The following is a 19,247-nucleotide window of genomic DNA, read 5'->3' as shown; positions in this document are numbered from 1 at the left end:
TACAACTACTACACTGACCAGGCCACTGCTGGCCGTGTTACCCTGGAACCAATTTAAAAGTGCCTACAGTCAGCCCAATTTTGTTATGTTAGGCCTTCGAAGACTGTCTGCCGTCACTCCTTCCACTAGACTTCCACTGACCATACACTGCTGCCCATGTACCCCTGGAACCAATTTAAAGTGCCTACAGCCAGCCCAATTTTGTTATGTTAGGCCTTCGAAGCCTGTCTGCGGTCACTCCTTCCACTAGACTTCCACTGACCAGACCACTGCTGCCCGTGTACCCCTGGAACCAATTTAAAAGTGCCTACAGCCAGCCCAAGTTTGTTATGTTAGGCCTTGGAAGCCTGTCTGCGGTCACTCCTTCCACTAGACTTCCACTGACCAGACCACTGCTGCCCGTGTACCCCTGGAACCAATTTAAAAGTGCCTACAGCCAGCCCAAGTTTGTTATGTTAGGCCTTGGAAGCCTGTCTGCGGTCACTCCTTCCACTAGACTTCCACTGACCAGACCACTGCTGCCCGTGTACCCCTGGAACCAATTTAAAAGTGCCTACAGCCAGCCCAAGTTTGTTATGTTAGGCCTTGGAAGCCTGTCTGCGGTCACTCCTTCCACTAGACTTCCACTGACCAGACCACTGCTGCCCGTGTACCCCTGGAACCAATTTAAAAGTGCCTACAGCCAGCCCAAGTTTGTTATGTTAGGCCTTGGAAGCCTGTCTGCGGTCACTCCTTCCACTAGACTTCCACTGACCAGACCACTGCTGCCCGTGTACCCCTGGAACCAATTTAAAAGTGCCTACAGCCAGCCCAAGTTTGTTATGTTAGGCCTTCTAAGCCTGTCTGCGGTCCATTCTTTCAACTACTACTACACTGACCAGGTCACTGCTGCCCGTGTACCCCTGGAACCAATTTAAAATTGCCTACAGCCAGCCCAATTTTTTTATTTTAGGCCTTCGATGCCTGTCTGCGGTCCATTCTTTCAACTACTACTACACTGACCAGGTCACTGCTGTCCGTGTACCCCTGGAACCAATTTAAAATTGCCTACAGCCATGTGTTATTATTTTAGGCCTTCGATGCCTGTCTGCGGTCACTCCTTCCACTAGGCCTCCACTGACCACACCACTGCTGTCCGTGTACCCCTGGAACCAATTTAAAATTGCCTACAGCCAGCCCAATTTTTTTATTTTAGGCCTTCGATGCCTGTCTGCGGTCCATTCTTTCAACTACTACTACACTGACCAGGTCACTGCTGTCCGTGTACCCCTGGAACCAATTTAAAATTGCCTACAGCCATGTGTTATTATTTTAGGCATTCGATGCCTGTCTGCGGTCCATTTTTTCAACTACTACTACACTGACCAGGTCACTGCTGCCCGTGTACCCCTGGAACCAATTTAAAATTGCCTACAGCCATGTGTTATTATTTTAGGCCTTCGATGCCTGTCTGCGGTCACTCCTTCCACTAGGCCTCCACTGACCACACCACTGCTGCCCGTGTACCCCTGGAACCAATTTAAAATTGCCTACAGCCAGCCCAATTTTTTTATTTTAGGCCTTCGATGCCTGTCTGCGGTCCATTCTTTCAACTACTACTACACTGACCAGGTCACTGCTGCCCGTGTACCCCTGGAACCAATTTAAAATTGCCTACAGCCATGTGTTATTATTTTAGGCCTTCGATGCCTGTCTGCGGTCACTCCTTCCACTAGGCCTCCACTGACCACACCACTGCTGTCCGTGTACCCCTGGAACCAATTTAAAATTGCCTACAGCCATGTGTTATTATTTTAGGCCTTCGATGCCTGTCTGCGGTCCATTCTTTCAACTACTACTACACTGACCAGGGCACTGCTGGCCGTGTACCCCTGGAACCAACATCAGAAAATATAAAAATAAGTATTTTGCTTATAAAAAAGAAAATACTGGTGAGATATCAAATGCAGACATTTTAACATTAAAAACAAACACACAACTCTAATCTGGTACAGTACTAAAAATGGCCACCAGCTACAATTACTTTCTCCTGCAAGTAGTTAACTGAAAGTTTTTTTAAATTGAAAACACACATATGGCATCCACCGAGTGTTGTCCTGTCGCGTCTTCTTTATATTATTGCCGAGAAGATGCAAAATAATGAAAATAATAAAATCATTAATTACCAAAATAATAGAGAAAGTCAACACCACATTGCAAATAAACATTCATTCCAAATAAAGAAGCAGGGCGCGTCCGAGGGTGAGTATATACCTAATAAGAATATAATCACCCTCGGACGCGCAATGCTTATTTCCAACAGCCTTCCTTCCTAAGAATCAGCCCTTCCGTCGTGTAGAGAGACGTTGTGTTACACTCCAAGGTGTTCCCCAGGTTGCCTTTCCTGAGCTTCGATCTTCCGGCTCTCGTTTAGTAGTTCTTGGAAACTACTCTGCATTAGGCCTTCAAATTGGGTATGGGGTGTAGAGAGATGGTGTGTTCCACTCCAAGGTGTTCCCCAGGTTGCCTTTCCTGAGCTTCGATCTTCCGGCTCTCGTTTAGTAGTTGTTGGAAACTACGCTGCATTAGGCCTTCAAATTGGGTATGGGGTGTAGCGAGAGGGTGTGTTACACTCCAAGGTGTTCCCCAGGTTGCCTTTCCTGAGCTTCGATCTTCCGGCTCTCGTTTAGTAGTTCTTGGAAACTACACTGCATTAGGCCTTCAAATTGGGTATGGGGTGTAGAGAGAGGGTGTGTTACACTCTAAGGTGTTCCCCAGGTTTCCTTGCCATTGCTTCGGTCTTCCGACTCTCGTTTAGTAGTTGTAGAAAAGTACACTGCATTAGGCCATACAAAATGGGTATGGGGTGGAGAGAGATGGTGTGTTACACTCCAAGGTGTTCCCCAGGTTGCCTTTCCTGAGCTTCTATCTTCAGGCTCTCATTAAATTGTGGTTAAATGGAACAACTGCATTTGGCGTACTAGTTGGTTTGGGGCCTACTATCGGTGTCTGCCACTCCTTGCTGTTCTCCTCCACTGAACAAAGCTGTGCCGCCTGTTTACTACGGTTGCCAATTTTGAACTGCATTTCGACTACTTACTGATTTGGCCCTACTCTCTGTGTCAGCCTCTCATTCCAGTTGTCCTCCACTGCAATGCCCCCTGGTTATTCCTGTGTTACCAATTTTGAACTGCATTTAGCCCACTTTCTTCTTTGGGCCTATATCTGTGTTTCCACTTCATCGTGCCCATTGCCCAGCCAGTGATAGATGAGTCTGCTGGTACATTGACCCATAACGCAACATTCCCCGTGCACGCTACACAACAACATTGTGACCCTGCTGAAAGTCAGGTTGCTCTTCCCGCATACCATACCACCTTACACGGGGACAAAGAGGAAGGTGCAGATGAAAGTGCAGGTTCCTTCATCAGGTGGGGGGAGGAATACTAGTTGGCGACGTCACTGGCACAGGGCCTCTCATAGTACGCAAAAGTGTTGCTGCCGGTGGGAGGCGCCCCCGCCGTGCAAACACACCGCTGTACTTTGAGGGGCCCTGTGCCAGTGCCAATGCCAACGAGTGGGCCCCCCCTGCTTGCTCAGGTTCACAGCACTTGCAAAGTTGAAATACTTACCTCTCCCTGCTCCACTGCCGTGACGTGGTCCAGATTTCCTGGGCCCACTAATTACTTGAACCAGCCCTACCCCCCACAACTTTAGCCAAATGACCCCCAATTTCAAATGCCTTCCAATTATTATAAGGTAAATTACGCTTGACAAGCTTCATTAAGAAGAATGGATGGTTTTGACATTAAAATGGCCACTCTAGGTGTTTTCCTGGCCCCCACTCACTGCCGACTATGCTGCCCCATTGACTTGCATTGGGTTTCGTGTTTCGGTCGATCCCGACTTTACGTCATAATCGGCCGATTTCACTCGACCCGACTTTGGACATAGTCGGGTTTCGCAAAACCCGGCTCGACTCTAAAAAGGTCAAGGTCGCTCAACTCTAGTGGAAACCACTCTCACAACACATCATACTGTTGCCTACCATTGAAAGCTACACAAACAGCATGAAGACCCACCTCTTCAAACAATCAGATAACCTGCAGTAACCACTAGTGTTGAGCGATACCTTCCGATATCGGAAAGTATCGGTATCGGTTTGGATCGGCCGATATTCAAAAAATATCGGATATCGCCGATACCGATACCCGATCCCAATGCAAGTCAATGGGACCAAAATATCGGAATTAAAATAAACCCTTTCTTTCCTTGTAGGTTCATTCTACCTGAAGGAAAACAACTAAGAATAATGTAGGATGTATGGGGGAGGTGGCGGAGACATTAAAGGCAATGAGGATTAGTCCAATCAAATAGAATAGCATGTTTTTTTTTTTTTTTAAAGAAGTTCGGATTGAAAAAGATATTGAGTATGTAAATTTTTTTTATTTTGTCAGATATTGATGTTTCACTATTCCACGCCCTTCCCCTTCTTTTTTTTCTTTTTTTTTTTTTTCTTTTCCCACACTTTCATCTTCATCATCATCAGCATCCTTGACATCAACTTCTTCACCTTATTCATCTTCTTCTTCATCTTCTACCTATTTTTTTTTTTATTACATTCTTCATATTCATTTTCTTCAACTATTATTATTCTTCCTATTCTACATATTCTTTTTATTCCACTGTTATTATTCTTCCTATTCTACTTCTTCATCATATTCTCATTTGTGACAGGCATTCCCGTAGTTGTTATCTATAAAAGTTGGAAGATTACACCTTCCGTTCTGCCAGTCACAAAAGTTACATTTGTCCGCGTTCAGTTTGGCCTGCAGCATCAGGCTTTATCCAGGGGCACCACGAGGAGGAACGGACTCACCCCCATACACTGCTTAGTCTTCTTCTGCATATAATTTAGATAATATCTTTTGCTCTGATATTAAGTCTTATGCTTAATGTTCTTCTGCTCTTTGTTCTGCAGCCTCTTGTTCTTCTGCTTCTCGGTCTTCCATGTTGTCGTCTCCAGGGTCTTCGTCTCCAGTGTCGTCATCTCCGCCGTCGTCGTCTCAGCCGTCGTCGTCTCCGCCGTCGTCGTCGTCGTCGTCATCGGGGTGGTCTTCCGGGTCGTCGTCATCGGGGTGGTCTTCCGGGTTGTCGACGTTAGGGTCTTCAACTTGGAAATGTAGCAGAAGGTACAAGAAGGCTGAGAAAATGCCAAGAACCAGCTGATGGAACTGGAACTCGGATGGCTACCCGAAGGTTCAAGAGCCTATGGAACTACCGAGGACCAGCTGACGTTACTGGAACCCGGTTACTAAGCAGGAGGTACCCGTGCTAAAAAGCACTACCAAGGACCGCCTGACGTTGGCGGAACTCGGATACCCAGAAGGAGGCACCTAAGCCAAAGGCTCTGCCCGGAACCAGATGACGTTACTGGAACCAGGATGGGGAGCAGAAGGTACAAGAGCAAAAGACACTGCCGAGAACCAGCTGACGGTACTGGAACCCGGATGGGTAGCCGAATGTCCAAGATCCAATGGAACTACCAAGGACCAGCTGACGTTACTGGAACCCGGTTACTAAGCAGGAGGTACCCGTGCCTGAAAGCACTACCAAGGACCACCTGACATTGGTGGAACTTGGATACCCAGAAGGAGGCACCTAAGCCAAAGGCTCTGCCCGGAACCAGCTGACGGTACTGGAACCAGGATGGGGAGCAGAAGGTACAAGAGCAAAAGACACTGCCGAGAACCAGCTGACGGTGCTGGAACCAGGTGGTGGACCCCAAGGCCCACAGGAGAGGAGAGAACAGCTAGGCCGCGAGGCAGCCGCAGTTACCGAACCCCAACAGTCCTACAGGGGGAGCTGGGCCTACTGGCACTACAGAACCAGCCTTGACTACCAGTTCACGCAGCCCACATAGGAAGCTCCTAAACTGGAGGCACCCTGGAGTTGGCTAACTCGACCGCCCCACGACGGGGCAAGCATAGGCGTCTCAGTGAAGTTGACACAACCCGGAAACAGCTGACGGTGCTGAAACCAGGCTTGGCACGAGGGAGTACCTGTGACAAGAACACTGCCGAGAACCAGCTGGCGGTGCTGGAACCCGGATGCGTTGCCCCAGTGTGCAAGAGCCAATGGCACGACCGAGGACCAGCTGACGGTGCTGGAACCCGGTTACTAAGCTGTAGGTGCCCGCGCTTAAAAGCACTACCAAGGACCGCCTGGCGTTGGCGGAACTCGGATACCCAGGAGGAGGCACCTTAGCCAAAGGCTCGGCCCGGAACCAGCTGACGGTGCTGGAACCAGGTGGTGGACCCCAAGGCCCACAGGAGAGGAGAGAACAGCTAGGCCGCGAGGCAGCCGCAGTTACCGAACCCCAACAGTCCTACAGGGGGAGCTGGGCCTACTGGCACTACAGAACCAGCCTTGACTACCAGTTCACGCAGCCCACATAGGAAGCTCCTAAACTGGAGGCACCCTGGAGTTGGCTAACTCGACCGCCCCACGACGGGGCAAGCATAGGCGTCTCAGTGAAGTTGACACAACCCGGAAACAGCTGACGGTGCTGAAACCAGGCTTGGCACGAGGGAGTACCTGTGACAAGAACACTGCCGAGAACCAGCTGGCGGTGCTGGAACCCGGATGCGTTGCCCCAGTGTGCAAGAGCCAATGGCACGACCGAGGACCAGCTGACGGTGCTGGAACCCGGTTACTAAGCTGTAGGTGCCCGCGCTTAAAAGCACTACCAAGGACCGCCTGGCGTTGGCGGAACTCGGATACCCAGGAGGAGGCACCTAAGCCAAAGGCTCGGCCCGGAACCAGCTGACGGTGCTGGAACCAGGTGGTGGACCCCAAGGCCCACAGGAGAGGAGAGAACAGCTAGGCCGCGAGGCAGCCGCAGTTACCGAACCCCAACAGTCCTACAGGGGGAGCTGGGCCTACTGGCACTACAGAACCAGCCTTGACTACCAGTTCACGCAGCCCACATAGGAAGCTCCTAAACTGGAGGCACCCTGGAGTTGGCTAACTCGACCGCCCCACGACGGGGCAAGCATAGGCGTCTCAGTGAAGTTGACACAACCCGGAAACAGCTGACGGTGCTGAAACCAGGCTTGGCACGAGGGAGTACCTGTGACAAGAACACTGCCGAGAAGCAGCTGGCGGTGCTGGAACCCGGATGCGTTGCCCCAGTGTGCAAGAGCCAATGGCACGACCGAGGACCAGCTGACGGTGCTGGAACCCGGTTACTAAGCTGTAGGTGCCCGCGCTTAAAAGCACTACCAAGGACCGCCTGGCGTTGGCGGAACTCGGATACCCAGGAGGAGGCACCTAAGCCAAAGGCTCGGCCCGGAACCAGCTGACGGTGCTGGAACCAGGTGGTGGACCCCAAGGCCCACAGGAGAGGAGAGAACAGCTAGGCCGCGAGGCAGCCGCAGTTACCGAACCCCAACAGTCCTACAGGGGGAGCTGGGCCTACTGGCACTACAGAACCAGCCTTGACTACCAGTTCACGCAGCCCACATAGGAAGCTCCTAAACTGGAGGCACCCTGGAGTTGGCTAACTCGACCGCCCCACGACGGGGCAAGCATAGGCGTCTCAGTGAAGTTGACACAACCCGGAAACAGCTGACGGTGCTGAAACCAGGCTTGGCACGAGGGAGTACCTGTGACAAGAACACTGCCGAGAACCAGCTGGCGGTGCTGGAACCCGGATGCGTTGCCCCAGTGTGCAAGAGCCAATGGCACGACCGAGGACCAGCTGACGGTGCTGGAACCCGGTTACTAAGCTGTAGGTGCCCGCGCTTAAAAGCACTACCAAGGACCGCCTGGCGTTGGCGGAACTCGGATACCCAGGAGGAGGCACCTAAGCCAAAGGCTCGGCCCGGAACCAGCTGACGGTGCTGGAACCAGGTGGTGGACCCCAAGGCCCACAGGAGAGGAGAGAACAGCTAGGCCGCGAGGCAGCCGCAGTTACCGAACCCCAACAGTCCTACAGGGGGAGCTGGGCCTACTGGCACTACAGAACCAGCCTTGACTACCAGTTCACGCAGCCCACATAGGAAGCTCCTAAACTGGAGGCACCCTGGAGTTGGCTAACTCGACCGCCCCACGACGGGGCAAGCATAGGCGTCTCAGTGAAGTTGACACAACCCGGAAACAGCTGACGGTGCTGAAACCAGGCTTGGCACGAGGGAGTACCTGTGACAAGAACACTGCCGAGAACCAGCTGGCGGTGCTGGAACCCGGATGCGTTGCCCCAGTGTGCAAGAGCCAATGGCACGACCGAGGACCAGCTGACGGTGCTGGAACCCGGTTACTAAGCTGTAGGTGCCCGCGCTTAAAAGCACTACCAAGGACCGCCTGGCGTTGGCGGAACTCGGATACCCAGGAGGAGGCACCTAAGCCAAAGGCTCGGCCCGGAACCAGCTGACGGTGCTGGAACCAGGTGGTGGACCCCAAGGCCCACAGGAGAGGAGAGAACAGCTAGGCCGCGAGGCAGCCGCAGTTACCGAACCCCAACAGTCCTACAGGGGGAGCTGGGCCTACTGGCACTACAGAACCAGCCTTGACTACCAGTTCACGCAGCCCACATAGGAAGCTCCTAAACTGGAGGCACCCTGGAGTTGGCTAACTCGACCGCCCCACGACGGGGCAAGCATAGGCGTCTCAGTGAAGTTGACACAACCCGGAAACAGCTGACGGTGCTGAAACCAGGCTTGGCACGAGGGAGTACCTGTGACAAGAACACTGCCGAGAACCAGCTGGCGGTGCTGGAACCCGGATGCGTTGCCCCAGTGTGCAAGAGCCAATGGCACGACCGAGGACCAGCTGACGGTGCTGGAACCCGGTTACTAAGCTGTAGGTGCCCGCGCTTAAAAGCACTACCAAGGACCGCCTGGCGTTGGCGGAACTCGGATACCCAGGAGGAGGCACCTAAGCCAAAGGCTCGGCCCGGAACCAGCTGACGGTGCTGGAACCAGGTGGTGGACCCCAAGGCCCACAGGAGAGGAGAGAACAGCTAGGCCGCGAGGCAGCCGCAGTTACCGAACCCCAACAGTCCTACAGGGGGAGCTGGGCCTACTGGCACTACAGAACCAGCCTTGACTACCAGTTCACGCAGCCCACATAGGAAGCTCCTAAACTGGAGGCACCCTGGAGTTGGCTAACTCGACCGCCCCACGACGGGGCAAGCATAGGCGTCTCAGTGAAGTTGACACAACCCGGAAACAGCTGACGGTGCTGAAACCAGGCTTGGCACGAGGGAGTACCTGTGACAAGAACACTGCCGAGAACCAGCTGGCGGTGCTGGAACCCGGATGCGTTGCCCCAGTGTGCAAGAGCCAATGGCACGACCGAGGACCAGCTGACGGTGCTGGAACCCGGTTACTAAGCTGTAGGTGCCCGCGCTTAAAAGCACTACCAAGGACCGCCTGGCGTTGGCGGAACTCGGATACCCAGGAGGAGGCACCTTAGCCAAAGGCTCGGCCCGGAACCAGCTGACGGTGCTGGAACCAGGTGGTGGACCCCAAGGCCCACAGGAGAGGAGAGAACAGCTAGGCCGCGAGGCAGCCGCAGTTACCGAACCCCAACAGTCCTACAGGGGGAGCTGGGCCTACTGGCACTACAGAACCAGCCTTGACTACCAGTTCACGCAGCCCACATAGGAAGCTCCTAAACTGGAGGCACCCTGGAGTTGGCTAACTCGACCGCCCCACGACGGGGCAAGCATAGGCGTCTCAGTGAAGTTGACACAACCCGGAAACAGCTGACGGTGCTGAAAGCAGGCTTGGCACGAGGGAGTACCTGTGACAAGAACACTGCCGAGAACCAGCTGGCGGTGCTGGAACCCGGATGCGTTGCCTTGCCTATTAAAGATTGTCTTCCTAGAGCCCCAACTAGCGGTGTTGGAGCAAAGGGTAAGCAGGGGGAGATGAGTGTAGGCCGAAGCCTGCACTGGAGGCAGCTTTGTGTCTGCGTTGCGTTTGCAGGACACTTTGCCGGCTACACACTGGGGGAACAGCTGGCGTTGCTGAACCCCACTAACACAATGGCGTGTGTTTTTATCTGTGCAGCTAGCACTTGCGGGCAAAAACTTGCGATGTTAGAGCCCGTGTTGAAGCAGGAGGAGGAGGAGAGGAGCAGAGTGTAGGCCGAAGCCTAGTTGAACCAATTTCAAAGGAAACCTTTAACCCCCCCCTCAGGTGTTACAAAGTACAAGAGACACACCTTGTGCAGTATTAATGCTGCACAAGTGAAAGGTTGCTCTATTAATTTGTCTACTTGCACACGCTGAATGAAAGACATACACAATTTACCCCATTCTACAGTCAAACTGTAGTGGATGCGTGACTTGGTTTTTTGATGAGACGCAGCACAGGTGTCCAAAATAACGCCTTGGTGCTTGGCGCAGCTTCCTGAGCGTTGTTATTTGCTGTACAGGAGTCTGCGCTCTTGTGTTATCCCTTGGCAATGCCCTGTTAGCGCTGCCCATCTTATGACCTCATTTCATGTTGGCCGGTGCGGTTAACGATGGCCATAAATCCCAGACCCACAGTGTCTTTTCATAAAGCCACACTGCGGTGCTGGGATTCGTGGCCTTGAGCAGTAAATATTTTGGCCGCTCACACACGTCCTTACACCTGCTTCAGACTGGGCGGCCTCTGCTGATCCCTTCTCGCATGCCGCGGCCATGAGGCTGCACAGTCTGAAGAAGGCGGAAGGAGATGAGTTAAGACAGGCGAAGATATGCACTGCTCGTGCCCATCAATCACACCCTCGCAGTCAAAATAATTAAGACAACGAGGAGCATTTTATTCAGGCAGGGCGGACGAACAGGCGCAAGTAGCCAACCAATGATGTCAGAAGACGGGAAGCGCTACCAAGGGGGGTGCTGCGTATCATTAGAAAGGAAAGTCACACCTCAGGGACAGTGGAATGGTCTCAAAGAGACACATTTTGTACGTGTTGAGTTCCACGTGGGCAAGGAGAAAACGTCAGCCACCTTGTACAAATGCAGCAGTACTGCTGTACAAGGTGGCTGTTATACATAGAAACACCTGGGGGTGGGGGTCAGGCTCCCTTCAATTTCAGTTCATGTGCCTGCGTGGCGTTTGCAGGTCACGTTGCAAGCTGCACAGCAGGGGAACAGCTGGCGGTGCTGAACCCCACTAACACATTGGCTGGTGTTTTTCTCTGTGCAGCTAGCATGTCCGGGCAGAAACTGGCGTTGTTTGAGCCCAGGGTCAGCAGGAGGAGGAGAGGAGCAAAGTGTAGGCCGAAGCCTGCACTGGTGGCAGCTTTTGTTCTGTTGTGCCAGCGTGGCTTGTGCTGGACACGTTGCCGACTACACAGCAGGGGAACAGCTGGCGGTGCTGAACCCCACTAACACATTGGCTGGTGTTTTTCTCTGTGCAGCTAGCATTTCCGGGCAAAAACTAGCGGTGTTTGAGCCCAGGGTCAGCAGGAGGAGTAGAGGAGCAGAGTGTTGGCCAAAGCCTAGTTGAACCAATTTCAAAGGTTACCTTTAACCCCCCCCTCAGGTGTTGCAAGGTACAAGAGCCACACCTTGAACAGCATTATTGATGCACAAGTCAAAGGTTGCTCTATTTAATTTTGCTCCTTGCACACGCTGAATTAAACACGTACACTATTTAGCCCATTATACTGTCAAACAGTAGTGGAGGCGTGACTACTATTCTTTTTAAGGAGACGCAGCACAGGTGTACAAATTTACACCTAGGTGCTGTGCGCAGATTCCTTACCGTTGTTATTTGCAGTACAGGAAACTGCGCTCTTGTGTTATCCCTTGGCAATACCCTGTTAGTGCAGGCCGTCTCATGACCTCATTTCATGTTGGCCGGTGCGGTTAACGATGGCCATAAATCCCAGACCCACAGTGGCTTTTCCTAAAGTCACACTGCGGTGCTGGGATTCGTGGCCTTGTGCAGTAAATATGTTCGCCGCTCACACATGTCCTTACACCTGCTTCAGACTGGGCGGCCTCAGCTGATCCCTTATCGCATGCCGCGGCCATGAGGCCGCACAGTCAGAAGAAGGCGGAAGGAGGGGAGTGAAAACAGGGGAACATATGCACTGCTCGTGCCCATCAATCACACCCTCGCAGTCAAAATATATGAGACAACGGGGGGCGTTGTGTCGGGCAGGGGGGACGCACAGGCACAGCCAGCCAACCAATGATGTCAGGAGACGGGCAGCGCTAACAATGGGGGTGCTGCGTGTCATTAAAAAGGAAAGTCACACCTCAGGGACATTGTAATGGTCTGTAATGAGACACATTTTGTACTTGTTGAGTTCCACGTGTGCAAGGAGAAAAAGTCAGCCACCTTGTACAAATGCAGCAGTACTGCTGTACAAGGTGGCTGTTATACATAGAAACACCTGGGGGGGTGGGGGGCAGGCTCCCTTCAATTTCAGTTCATGTGCCTGCGTGGCGTTTGCAGGTCACGTTGCAAGCTACACAGCAGGGGAACAGCTGGCGTTGCTGAACCCCACTGACACATTGACTGGTGTTTTTCTCTGTGCAGATTGCATGTCCGGGCAAAAACTAGCGGTGTTAGAGCCCAGGGTCAGCAGGAGGAGGAGGAGAGGAGCAAAGTGTAGGCCGAAGCCTGCACTGGTGGCAGCTTTTGGTCGGTTGTGCCAGCGTGGCTTGTGCTGGACACGATGCCGGCTACACAGCGGGGGAACAGCTGGCGGTGCTGAACCCCACTAACACATTGGCTGGTGTTTTTCTCTGTGCAGCTAGCATGTCCGGGCAGAAACTGGCGTTGTTTGAGCCCAGGGTCAGCAGGAGGAGGAGAGGAGCAAAGTGTAGGCCGAAGCCTGCACTGGTGGCAGCTTTTGTTCTGTTGTGCCAGCGTGGCTTGTGCTGGACACGTTGCCGACTACACAGCAGGGGAACAGCTGGCGGTGCTGAACCCCACTAACACATTGGCTGGTGTTTTTCTCTGTGCAGCTAGCATTTCCGGGCAAAAACTAGCGGTGTTTGAGCCCAGGGTCAGCAGGAGGAGTAGAGGAGCAGAGTGTAGGCCGAAGCCTAGTTGAACCAATTTCAAAGGTTACCTTTAACCCCCCCCTCAGGTGTTGCAAGGTACAAGAGCCACACCTTGTGCAGCATTAATGCTGCACAAGTAAAAGGTTGCTCTATTTGTTTTGCTCCTTGCACACGCTGACTAAAACACGTACACTATTTAGCCCATTATACTGTCAAACAGTTGTGGAGGCGTGACTTGTCTTTTTAACGAGACGCAGCACAGGTGTCAAAATTTGCACCTAGGTACTGGGCGCAGATTCCTGAGCGTTGTTATTTGCTGTACAGGAGTCTGCGCTATTGTGATCCCTTGGCCATGCGCTGTGAGCGCTTCCTGTCTTCTGACCTCATTTCATGTCGGCCGTTGCGGTTAGCGATGGACATGAATCCCAGACCCACAGTGTGTTTTTAAAAAATCACACTGCGGTGCTGGGATTTGTGCCCTGGTGCACTAAATATGTTTGCCGCTCACACATGTCCTTACACCTGCTTCAGACTGGGCGGCCTCATCTGATCCCTTATCGCCTGCCGCGGCCATGAGGACACCCAGTCTGAAGAAGGCGGAAGGAGATGAGTGAACACAGGCAAACATATGCACTGCACATGCCCATCAATCACACCCTCGCTGTCCAAAAAAATAAGACACCGAGGGCCGTTGTTTCGAGCAGGGGAGATGCACAGGCGCAGCCAGCTAACCAATGATGTCAAAAGACGGGCAGCGCTAACAAGGGTGGTGCTGCGTGTCATTACAAAGGAAAGTCACACCTCAGGGACATTGTAATGGTCTCTAATGAGACACATTTTGTACGTGTTGAGTTCCACGTGGGCAAGGAGAAAAAGTCAGCCACCTCGTACAAATGCAGCAGTACTGCTGTACAAGGTGGCTGATATACATAGAAACACCTGTGGGTGGGGGGCAGGCTCCCTTCAATTTCAGTTCATGTGCCTGCGTGGCGTTTGCAGGTCACGTTGCAAGCTACACAGCAGGGGAACAGCTGGCGTTGCTGAACCCCACTGACACATTGACTGGTGTTTTTCTCTGTGCAGATTGCATGTCCGGGCAAAAACTAGCGGTGTTAGAGCCCAGGGTCAGCAGGAGGAGGAGGAGAGGAGCAAAGTGTAGGCCGAAGCCTGCACTGGTGGCAGCTTTTGGTCGGTTGTGCCAGCGTGGCTTGTGCTGGACACGATGCCGGCTACACAGCGGGGGAACAGCAGGCGGTGCTGAACCCCACTAACACATTGGCTGGTGTTTTTCTCTGTGCAGCTAGCATTTCCGGGCAAAAACTAGCGGTGTTTGAGCCCAGGGTCAGCAGGAGGAGTAGAGGAGCAGAGTGTAGGCCGAAGCCTAGTTGAACCAATTTCAAAGGTTACCTTTAACCCCCCCCTCAGGTGTTGCAAGGTACAAGAGCCACACCTTGTGCAGCATTAATGCTGCACAAGTAAAAGGTTGCTCTATTTGTTTTGCTCCTTGCACACGCTGACTAAAACACGTACACTATTTAGCCCATTATACTGTCAAACAGTTGTGGAGGCGTGACTTGTCTTTTTAACGAGACGCAGCACAGGTGTCAAAATTTGCACCTAGGTACTGGGCGCAGATTCCTGAGCGTTGTTATTTGCTGTACAGGAGTCTGCGCTATTGTGATCCCTTGGCCATGCGCTGTGAGCGCTTCCTGTCTTCTGACCTCATTTCATGTCGGCCGTTGCGGTTAGCGATGGACATGAATCCCAGACCCACAGTGTGTTTTTAAAAAATCACACTGCGGTGCTGGGATTCGTGCCCTGGTGCACTAAATATGTTTGCCGCTCACACATGTCCTTACACCTGCTTCAGACTGGGCGGCCTCATCTGATCCCTTATCGCCTGCCGCGGCCATGAGGACACCCAGTCTGAAGAAGGCGGAAGGAGATGAGTGAACACAGGCAAACATATGCACTGCACATGCCCATCAATCACACCCTCGCTGTCCAAAAAAATAAGACACCGAGGGCCGTTGTTTCGAGCAGGGGAGATGCACAGGCGCAGCCAGCTAACCAATGATGTCAAAAGACGGGCAGCGCTAACAAGGGTGGTGCTGCGTGTCATTACAAAGGAAAGTCACACCTCAGGGACATTGTAATGGTCTCTAATGAGACACATTTTGTACGTGTTGAGTTCCACGTGGGCAAGGAGAAAAAGTCAGCCACCTCGTACAAATGCAGCAGTACTGCTGTACAAGGTGGCTGATATACATAGAAACACCTGTGGGTGGGGGGCAGGCTCCCTTCAATTTCAGTTCATGTGCCTGCGTGGCGTTTGCAGGTCACGTTGCAAGCTACACAGCAGGGGAACAGCTGGCGTTGCTGAACCCCACTGACACATTGACTGGTGTTTTTCTCTGTGCAGATTGCATGTCCGGGCAAAAACTAGCGGTGTTAGAGCCCAGGGTCAGCAGGAGGAGGAGGAGAGGAGGAAAGTGTAGGCCGAAGCCTGCACTGGTGGCAGCTTTTGGTCGGTTGTGCCAGCGTGGCTTGTGCTGGACACGATGCCGGCTACACAGCGGGGGAACAGCAGGCGGTGCTGAACCCCACTAACACATTGGCTGGTGTTTTTCTCTGTGCAGCTAGCATGTCCGGGCAGAAACTGGCGTTGTTTGAGCCCAGGGTCAGCAGGAGGAGGAGAGGAGCAAAGTGTAGGCCGAAGCCTGCACTGGTGGCAGCTTTTGTTCTGTTGTGCCAGCGTGGCTTGTGCTGGACACGTTGCCGACTACACAGCAGGGGAACAGCTGGCGGTGCTGAACCCCACTAACACATTGGCTGGTGTTTTTCTCTGTGCAGCTAGCATTTCCGGGCAAAAACTAGCGGTGTTTGAGCCCAGGGTCAGCAGGAGGAGTAGAGGAGCAGAGTGTAGGCCGAAGCCTAGTTGAACCAATTTCAAAGGTTACCTTTAACCCCCCCCTCAGGTGTTGCAAGGTACAAGAGCCACACCTTGTGCAGCATTAATGCTGCACAAGTAAAAGGTTGCTCTATTTGTTTTGCTCCTTGCACACGCTGACTAAAACACGTACACTATTTAGCCCATTATACTGTCAAACAGTTGTGGAGGCGTGACTTGTCTTTTTAACGAGACGCAGCACAGGTGTCAAAATTTGCACCTAGGTACTGGGCGCAGATTCCTGAGCGTTGTTATTTGCTGTACAGGAGTCTGCGCTATTGTGATCCCTTGGCCATGCGCTGTGAGCGCTTCCTGTCTTCTGACCTCATTTCATGTCGGCCGTTGCGGTTAGCGATGGACATGAATCCCAGACCCACAGTGTGTTTTCAAAAAATCACACTGCGTGGCTGGGATTCGTGGCCTTGTGCAGTAAATAGGTTTGCCGCTTACACATGTCCTTACACCTGCTCCAGACTGGGCGGCCTCAGCTGATCCCTTATCGCCTACCACGGCCAGGAGGCCGCACAGTCTGAAGAAGGCGGAAGGAGATGAGTTAAGACAGGCGAACATATGCACTGCTCGTGCCCATAAACCACACCCTCGCTGACAAAATAAATATGACAACGAGGGGCGTTGTTTCTAGCAGGGCGGATGCACAGGCGCAGCCAGCTAACCATGATGACAAAAGACGGGAAACGCTACCAAGGGGGGTGCTGCGTATCATTACAAAGGAAAGTCACACCTCAGGGACAGTGGAATGGTCTCAATGAGACACATTTTGTACGTGTTGAGTTCCACGTGGGCAAGGAGAAAAAGTCAGCCACCTTGTACAAATGCAGCAGTACTGCTGTACTAGGTGGCTGTTATACATAGAAACACCTGGGGGGGTGGGGCCAGGTTCCCTTTTAATTTCAGTTCCTGTGCCTGCATGGCGTTTGCAGGTCACGTTGCCGGCTACACAGCAGGGGAACAGCTGGCGTTGCTGAACCCCACTAACACATTGGCTGGTGTTTTTCTCTGTGCAGCTAGCACTTCCGGGCAAAAACTAGCGGTGTTTGAGCCCAGGGTCAGCAGGAGGAGGAGAGGAGCAGAGTGTAGGCCGAAGCCTGCACTGGTGGCAGCTTTTGTTCTGTTGTGCCAGCGTGGCTTGTGCTGGACACGTTGCCGACTACACAGCAGGGGAACAGCTGGCGGTGCTGAACCCCACTGACACATCACCTAGTGTTTTTTTCTGTGTAGACAACACTTCCAGGTGGCAACTGACAGTGTTGAAACCCAGGGAATCAAAGAGGAGCAGAGTGTAGGCCGAAGCCTGCAGTGGAGCAAGTTGAAAGGGAACCTTTAACCCCCCCCCCCAGGCATTTGTTGCTGAAAGAGCCATCTTGTACAGCAGTAATACTGCACATGGAAAATGGTGGCTCCGAAAATTATGCTCCTTGCAAACGCTGAAGTACACACTCATATAATGTGTCCCCTCACACCGTCAAACCATCCCGGAAGTGGGACTTTCCTTTGTAATGTGACACAGCACAGCCGTCATTCCAACCCCCTTGGTGCCGGGCACCACCTCCTCAACGTTGTTTGGTTCTGTCACGGAGCCCGCACTGTAATGTTATCCCTTGGCCATGCACAGTTAGCGGTGCCCGTCTTCTGACATCATGTAGGTGTCAGGCTGGCAGTGCCTGTGCGTCCAAGCTGCCCGAGATCCAACCTTGCAGTGTCATCTAATGTAGTCCCACTGCGGGCCAGGGATCCATGGGCATGCGCAGTGCATATCATCGCCTCTCACTCACCTCCTTCCTGCTTCTTCAGACTGTGCGGCGTCACGGCCGTGGCATGCTATTAGGGATCAGCTGACGCCGCCTAGTCTGAAGAAGCGTGAAGAAGGGGAGTGAGAGGCTAGTATATGCACTGCGCATGGCCATGGATACCAGGCCCACTGTGGGATCACATTAGACGACACTGCGAGGTGTGATTTCGGGCAGCGTGGACGCACAGGCGCAGCCAGGACGACAACAAATGATGTCAGAGGACGGGCAGCGCAAACTGTGCATGGCCAAGGGATAACATAACAGCGCAGGGTCCATGACGGAATCAAACAACGCTAAGGAGGCAGCGCACGGTGCCAAGGGGGTAGCAATGACGGCTGTGCTGCGTCACATTACAAAGGAAAGTCCCACCTCCGGGACGGTTGGACGGTGTGAGGGGACACATTACATGAGTGTGTAGTTCAGCGTTTGCAAGGAGCATAATTTCAAGAGCGACCTTTCCCTTGTGCAGTATTAGTGCTGCACATGGTGGCTCTTTCAGTAACAAACGCCTAGGGGGGGGGGGGACAGGTCCCCTTACATTTTAGTTGTGCCAGCGTGGCGGTCGCATGACACGTTGCCGGATACACAGCTGGGGATCAGCTGACGTTACTGAACCCCAATAACAGAGGAGCGACTGTTGACTGTGCACACAGCACTTCCAGGCACCAACTGGCGGTGTTAGAGCCCAGGGACAGCAGGAGGAGCAGATTGGAGGTATTGCCGCACACACAGCTGGGGATCAGCTGACGTTACTGAACCCCAATAACAGAGGAGCGACTGTTGACTGTGCACACAGCACTTCCAGGCACCAACTGGCGGTGTTAGAGCCCAGGGACAGCAGGAGGAGCAGATTGGAGGTATTGCCGCACACACAGCTGGGGATCAGCTGACGTTACTGAACCCCAATAACAGAGGAGCGACTGTTGACTGTGCACACAGCACTTCCAGGCACCAACTGGCGGTGTTAGAGCCCAGGGACAGCAGGAGGAGCAGATTGGAGGTATTGCCGCACACACAGCTGGGGATCAGCTGACGTTACTGAACCCCAATAACAGAGGAGCGACTGTTGACTGTGCACACAGCACTTCCAGGCACCAACTGGCGGTGTTAGAGCCCAGGGACAGCAGGAGGAGCAGAGGAACAGAGTGTAGGCCGAAGCCTGATTGGAGCAAGTTGAAAGGAAACCTTTAACCCCCCCCCCAAGACGTTTGTAGCTGAAAGAGCCATGTTGTGCAGCACTAAGGATGCAAAAGGAAAAGGTTGCTCTTTTAATTATGCTCCTTGCAAACACCGAAGTAAACACTAAAAATGTGTCCCTTTATACCGTTAAACCGTTCCGGAGGTGCGAATTTCCTTCGTAATGGGACACAGCACAGCTGTCATTCCTATCCCCTTGATGCCGTGCGCTGCCTCCTCAGCGTTGTTTTAAGCTGCCACGGAGCCTGCGCTGTTCTGTTAGCCCTTGGCCATGCCCAATTAGCGCTGCCTG

This window comes from Ranitomeya imitator, chromosome 3 (genome assembly GCF_032444005.1).
Source record: "Ranitomeya imitator isolate aRanImi1 chromosome 3, aRanImi1.pri, whole genome shotgun sequence".
Lineage (NCBI taxonomy): Eukaryota > Metazoa > Chordata > Amphibia > Anura > Dendrobatidae > Ranitomeya > Ranitomeya imitator.
The sequence above is the reverse complement of the archived record's forward strand: the minus strand, read 5'-3'. Positions refer to the sequence as shown.